General features: G+C 40.1%; 1 protein-coding gene across 4 annotated transcripts in view; it reads right to left on the reverse strand.

Moving 5' to 3' along the window:
* LOC135113749 (B-cell receptor CD22-like) overlaps nucleotides 1-7,500 on the reverse strand; it is a 158,555-nt gene that overhangs the window by 67,239 nt on the left and 83,816 nt on the right. The window lies entirely within an intron of this gene.

Here is a 7,500-nt window from a genome sequence, read left to right on the forward strand (position 1 = left end):
CATTATCATCATCATCATCATCGGCCTCTTCTCCCTAAAGGTCTCACTGTTTCAAAAGTCATTTGTGTAATAAAATATGAAAAAAATACAATAATGATAATCAAGGCCATCATCTTTATCATTAATATTAGTGGCGGTGACAAAGGACTCTCTCTCTCTCTCTCTCTCTCTCTCTCTCTCTCTCTCTCTCTCTCTCTCTCTCTCCCAATAAAAATAATCTGTTCAAGTTAATCAACACAATACTGTCCCTCCCACTCTCTCTCTCTCTCTCTCTCTCTCTCTCTCTCTCTCTCTCTCTCTCTCTCTCTCTCTCTCTCTGTCTGTCTGTCTCTCCCTCTCTCTCTCCCTCTCTCTCTGGTTGTCTTGTGATCAGTTACAGCAAATATGAATGGGGACGAGCGCCTATCAACGTTTTAATGAGATGGAATACAGACACCTGAGCAAACCAACTTCCGTGTAGCTCTTAATGAGGCAAAGTTACTCTCAAGGAACTAATAAGGTGTCTAATTCCCTTGAGGCTCAGGTGGTTGATGGGAATGAGGAGGTGGAGAAGAGGGGGACGGATGATAAGGGAATTAAAGAGAGGGAGACGTAAAGGGAAAAGAGAGGATGGTGAAGGAGAAAGAGAAGTCGAGAGAACAGTGAAGGAATGAAAGAAATTGGAGAGTCGGGAGGAGGAGAGGAGATAAGATGAGGAGATAGAGATAAGAAGAGCGATAGAGAGAAATGTAAAATGACAGACGAGGAGGATAAAGGGGAGAAACACAATGGTAGGAATAAGAAGGAAGGGGAGAGGAGAGATAAGATAAGGAAGAGGTAGAGATGGTCAGGGAATTAAAGGGAATGAAAAGAAAGAGGCGAGGAGAATAAAGGAGAGGAAAGGAAGGGACAGTTAAGGAGTGAAAGGAATGGGAAGGAAGGGAAAAAGAAAGAGGAGATAAAGATTAAAAGGATGCCAATTGGTAGAAAAGAAAAATAGGAATAAAGGAGTGAAAAAGAGAAAGGAAAATAAGAAACGGAGGAGGTGAAGTAAGGGGGAGTGAAGAGGAAAAAGAAAAGGAGAGAGAAGGTGAGGGAATACTGAAGAAATTTAAAAGGAATGGAAGGGAAGGGAGAGCTGAGGGAGGGAACTGGTATGGAATGGAAAACAGGGGAAGGGATGGAAGAGAAGAAAAATAGTAAGATAACATATGGTGAAGGAATGGAAGAAGGAAAAGGAAAGGTGACAGTGAAATAATTGAAAAGAATGGGTAGAGAAGGAATGGAGGAGGAGTGAAAGAATGATAAGAGAAAGAATGGTAGAAAAAGGAAGCGGAGGTGTGTGTGTGTGTGTGTGTGTGTGTGTGTGTGTGTGTGTGTGTTGGAGAGCAAGGAACGTGACTGTGTGCTGTTTCCCTCTACTGCACGAAAGAGAGAAGGAAAAAATCAAACGAACAAACAAACAAACAGGAGGGACGCGCCGTGAACACAGGTGACAGAGGTTCACGAAGTTCCCACAGGTGTCACACACACACACACACACACACACACACACACACACACACACACACACACACACACACACACACACACGCTCATAGGACGAGTAATATACATAGGCAACGATGATTAGGCCACCCACCCACACACACACACACACACACACACACACACACACAGTCATATTGTCTAATTATTTATTTCATTATAAAAACATAAATAATTGCATGTAATATTGACTTCAACAACATTTTCTTTTTACTTCAAGCTAATAATGAAAAATAAAAGTTACCTTCTATTTAATAAACTGTATGACTTTGGGCATGATTTACAGAAAATACACCTAATAAAAAAAATAGGATAAAATCTGAAAAAAATATAAACAACGAAAACTAAAAAAATAACATAAAATAATAATAATAAAAAATAAATAAATAAATAAATAAATGGCGAATCAGTCATGAAACACATACAAAAATAAAACATAAAATGAAAATAAAAACCATGAAAAACTTTAACAAAAATCAAACGAAAGAAGAAACAATCACAAATCACACCCCCTAAAAAAAAAAAAAAAAAAAAAAAATCTAAAAAAAAAAAAAAAAAAAAACGAAAACAGCAGCGTAATCACTGATCAAAGACCTAATTTTTCTTTTAATTAGTATTTATGAGCAAACACGAAGAAATGACACTTGCAGCGGGCAAATACAATTATCCAGACAAAGCTCGCATTCCATAATTCTTGTTTGTTTAGTGAAAGGTAATTAGGCCAGGCAGGTAATGTGACGCTGATCTGATTCCAACATGGGCACTGATTTTACACGTTTCCCCCACCCCCTCTCTCTCTCTCTCTCTCTCTCTCTCTCTCTCTCTCTCTCTCTCTCTCTCTCATAAGGCATATCCACTTCTCCTACTTAAAACTACTTAGCATATTCACCCTTAGGCATCTTTTCTTCCCTCCTATGCTTCCCATTCTTTTCTCCCCTTTCTCCACCCCTTTCCTTTTTTCTGTTTCTCCCCTCACTTGTATTCGCCGCGAGGTCAGGGTTGCTCTCTCTCTCTCTCTCTCTCTCTCTCTCTCTCTCTCTCTCTCTCTCTCTCTCTCTCTCTCTCTCTGAAAATTCCCACTCTTCTTTCCATCTGCCTCCAATTCTTTCATGTTTTCCTTTCTGCCACTTCAATCCATTTCTGTTTTTATTCCCGCCACTACTAACTGCTTCTGGCTTTTCTTTCCTTTCCACTACGACTTTTCTATTTGCACCCGACTGCCTATTTTCTTTATTTTCTTATATTTCTATCTCTCTATCTCTATTTTTGTCCGCGTATCTGTGTGGTTTTTCTTCCTTCGTCGCTGTTATGTCAACATTGTAAAGTGAAGAATTGAGTTAAATGAATTAGTCTTTTATTGTTATTATTTTCTGTCTGTCTGTCTGTCTGTCTGTCTGTCTGTCTGTCTCTCTCTCTCTCTCTCTCTCTCTCTCTCTCTCTCTCTCTCTCTCTCTCTCTCTCTCTCTCTCTCTCTCTCTCAATTATTCTTTCATTTGGCGTCCATTTCATACCTTCATGTGACATTTCATCTCCAAATATGTCCTTCAGTTCTCTCTTTTATTTCACATTAGGCAATTCCCTCTTTGAAATTCGAGTTTCTATTGACATTTTCATCTTTACTTTTCTCTCTCTCTCTCTCTCTCTCTCTCTCTCTCTCTCTCTCTCTCTCTCTCTCTCTCTCTCTCTCTCATTCACTCTTTTTCTCTTCTTCTCCTATGCTATTCTTTTTATTAACATTTCTCTTCTTCTTCTTCTTTGTTATTCCTTTTACCAACAGTTTCCTTTTCCTCCTCTTCTCTTGTTCCACTTCTCGTCCTTTCACACTTAACTTTCCTTTACTTTTTATGTCCTATTTATTTTTATGGTAATCTTTTTTCCATTTTTCTTTTTCTTTTCTCTCCTGTTTAATCTTTTTTTCCTGTTTCTTCATACCTATTGTCCTATTTTGCTGCCTAGAATTTAACCTCTCTCTCTCTCTCTCTCTCTCTCTCTCTCTCTCTCTCTCTCTCTCTCTCTCTCTCTCTCTCTCTCTCGCTGATGAGAGGAGGATCACCTGTTTATCTGGTAATGATGGGAAAACATGGGCAGGTGAGAGAGAGAGAGAGAGAGAGAGAGAGAGAGAGAGAGAGAGAGAGAGAGAGAGAGAGAGAGAGAGAGAGAGAGAGAGAGAGAGAGAGAGAATAATGAGGTAAGGGAGAGGAGAGAGCAAGGTGTAATTACCGAGAACTGAAGAGAAAGAAAGAAGATTAAGAAGGAAGGAAGAGAAAGATGAAGTAAAAAGAAGGAAGGAAGAAAGGAAGAGAAAGAGGGATAGAGTGAAAACAAGGAAAGAAAGAAAGGAAGGAAGGAAGGAAGGAAGGAAGGAAGGAAGGAAGGAATGAGGAAAAGAAAAATTAAGAGAGGGAGGAACAGAAGGAGTGTAAGAAAGGAAGGAAAGAATGAAGGAAGAAGGAAGGCTGTAAGATAAATGAAAGAATGAAGAAAATAAGTAAGGAAAGAAAGAAGGAGGGAAGGAAGGAAGGAAGGAAGGAAGGAAGGAAGGAAGGAAGGAAAGAATGAAGGAAGAAGGAAGGCTGTAAGATAAATGAAAGAATGAAGAAAATAAGTAAGGAAAGAAAGGAGGAAAGGAAGGAAGGAAGGAAGGAAGGAAGGAAGGAAGGAAGGAAGGAAGGAAGGAAGGAAGGAAGGAAGGAAGGAAGGAAAGAATGAAGGAAGAAGGAAGGCTGTAAGATAAATGAAAGAATGAAGAAAATAAATAAGGAAAGAAAGAAGGAGGGAAGGAAGGAAGGAAGGAAGGAAGGAAGGAAGGAAGGAAGGAAGGAAGGAAGGAAGGAAGGAAAGAGAAAAGTAAGGCCAGACGAGAAATGAATGAGTAAGTGAAGAAAAGAAGGAATGAATGAATCAGGGGAGAAAGAACAGTTGAGAGTAAAGAAGATAAGGAAATAAGGAGGAAGGAATGGAGAAAAGAGGAGGAAAGGTGTAAATTAAGTGTAGGTGTGGTGAATACTGATTAAGTGGAGAAAAAGACGGTGCTTCAAAATAAAGAAGGAAAGTCAATGCAAAATGAAACAACGAGCGAAGAAAAGAGTGAATGAAGAAAGAAAAAAAAAAGAACACTAGGGGAATACTAATACACTATATAAAAAACGAAGAGTGTGAAGAAAAAAAAAAAAGATAGATGAAGCAAAGAAACAGAATGAAAATACGCGGAATGAAGTGAATCAACAGAAATAAAAAAAAAGAGAAAGGGAAAAGCAATTTCAGAATAAAATAATACAAAAAAAGGAAGAATTAAATAAACTATAGGTAGGTAAAAAAAAATATTAAAAATTTAGAATATGGCCATGACGTAACTGCATTTACAGAAATATCGAAAAATAGAAAGAGAAAGAAAAAAAAAAGAAACAAAGGGACACAAAAACAAAAGTAACAAAGCAAAAGAAAAACCATTGCTTCCTAAAACTAAATTTGCTATATTCACTGTCCCGAGAGAATAAAAAGAGAAAAAAACAAGAGAAAAAAATCTTTAGCCTTTTCCTTTCCCACCAGAGAGAGAGAGAGAGAGAGAGAGAGAGAGAGAGAGAGAGAGAGAGAGAGAGAGAGAGAGAGAGAGAGAGAGAGAGAGAGAGAGAGAGAGAGAGAGAGAGAGAGAGAGAGAGAGAGAGAGAGAGAGAGAGAGAGAGAGAGAGAGAGAGAGAGACTAAATGAAACAGAAGCAAAAGAGAATAAAAGACAAAAATAGAAGGGCAATTAACAGCGATGGAGGGAGAAAGAGTGAACGGGGAGAGAAATAAAAACAGAAAACAATTTAGAGTGAAAAAAAGAAATATACAAATGAACACAAAGCAGAACGATTGAAATTTTGTTTTAAAAAGATGAAAGGAGGAGGAGGACGAGGAGGACGAGGAGGAGGAGGAAAAAGGAAAGAAAGAAGGCAAATAAATGTTTCGACTTAGGAAATTTTCAACAAGCGTTAAATAATCGTGCAATGAAGTACATGAAGGCTTTTGTAATATTTAGACTGCGCCTTTTGGACAATATTCTCTCTCTCTCTCTCTCTCTCTCTCTCTCTCTCTCTCTCTCTCTGGTTTGTTTCCACTGTCACGTCTCCATCCCTTCCCTCTCTCTCTCTCAAGTGGATGGACGCCCCTCTTCCCTCCTCTCCCTCCCTCTCTCTCTCTCTCTCTCTCTCTCTCTCTCTCTCCCTTCTCGGAATCACCTCAGGTAACCGTGAATCCTTTCGGCTCCCTCTAGTAAGCCAGCTGTCCTTTTCCTTAGTCATCCCTCTCTCTTCTCTTCCTCTCCCTTATATTTCCCTCCTGAACTACAGCCTTCCCTTCATCTCTTCCCATCTTCCATCCTAAGTTCCTCTCATATCTCTCATTCTCCCATTCTCTCCCTTAGTCATCTCTCCCTTTCTTCCGCCCCCTCTTTCCCTCTCTCTTTCCTTCTCTTCTCTTCTCTCCTTCCTGACCTACGTACAGCCACCCTTTCATCTCCCATCTTCCATTTTCTACTCCTCTCATCTCCTCTCCCATCTCCGAATCTTCTTACAGCATCCTCTCATCTCCTGTTCCATTTCCCAGTCTCCATTCCTCTCTTCCATCTCCCATCTCTCTCTTCTAGCTTCATTCCTTTCCTTAAGTCGCTCTTCAACTTCTCCTCCTTCTCCCAATCTTGTTCTCCCATTCTAGACCCTTCATCCACTCTCCCCATCTCCCTCTCTGTTTCTCTTCCCTACTGACACTTGAGTCTTGCATTTCAAGGTCAACAACACTCATTAAAGTCTGTGTGTCTGAGCGTACAGGGTTGGGTTTTAGAATTAAGTTGGAATTACAAGGGATTCTTTCGTTTAAGTGTATGTAAATATATTTCTACATAGTGTTATGTTTCGTTGAGTTAAGAATAAGGTTGTAATGTGTGAGAGGCAACAGGGATGTGAGGGAAAGTGAAGGAAAGTGAAAGAATTATCCCCACAGAGAAAATTATGAGTGATTTTTTTCGTTTGAGTGTAGGTAAATATATTTCTACAATCTTGTGTCTCCTTGAGTTTGAATAAAGTGGTAATGAGTCACGGCTAATGAAGAAATGAAGGAAAGTGAAGGAAGTATTGTTAAAAAAAGAAAAAATATGAGGGATTCTTTTATTTGCATAACCTTGTGTCTCGTTGATTTCGGAATAAAGTGGCAATGTGTCAGGGCTAATGAGGTAAGTAAAGGAAGTATCACTAAAACACGGCCTCTTATCCTGATACAATTTCACAACACTCCAGCATGACTAACTTTACCCAACCTTTTCTTCTCAGGCCCATTCACTCCCTGAACTCTTTAGGAAGCAAGTTTCCACGCACTCACAGGAACTCCAGGTAAAGTAGTTACAGTCCAGGTGAGGTAGTTAAAAGTCCACCCCTTTCCACACCCACTAACCTTCCTTTCCACTCGCTCCTTAAGTTGTGAAATGTTTTAAAAGCGTTCAAAGTACTAAGTGGCATTGCAGACGCCTTTCATTTGTTTCCTACTCCTGCAAGTCTTCGCAAAGGACACGTGCGTTGCCCTAATGGCCCCGACACTCCCTCGCTAAGGAGTCGACATGGACATGGTCTCAGCTGTATTGCTTTGCTTCGCTGGATAACTTCGCGTTTCAAAGTCTTGTCTCAGCAACTTCCATCAATGCGGGGGAGGTTGTCGTGGTCCCGAAGGCTGCCTCCGTGGCTCTAGTGATAATGTGATTAGGTTCGGTGCTCTTGAGGCTGGCAAACCTTCATAACAATTAAGAAACTATAGTCGAAAAGGGAAAAGTTTCCTGGACTTTCACGAGAGAGAGAGAGAGAGAGAGAGAGAGAGAGAGAGAGAGAGAGAGAGAGAGAGAGAGAGAGAGAGAGAGAGAGAGAGAGATCAATGGTGAGCGCGCGTTGACAGTTAACCTAACGCACCTAATACTCTCTTATCCTCTTATGCATCTCACTGATTCAGC

This window comes from Scylla paramamosain, chromosome 26 (assembly GCF_035594125.1).
Source record: "Scylla paramamosain isolate STU-SP2022 chromosome 26, ASM3559412v1, whole genome shotgun sequence".
Classification (NCBI taxonomy): domain Eukaryota; kingdom Metazoa; phylum Arthropoda; class Malacostraca; order Decapoda; family Portunidae; genus Scylla; species Scylla paramamosain.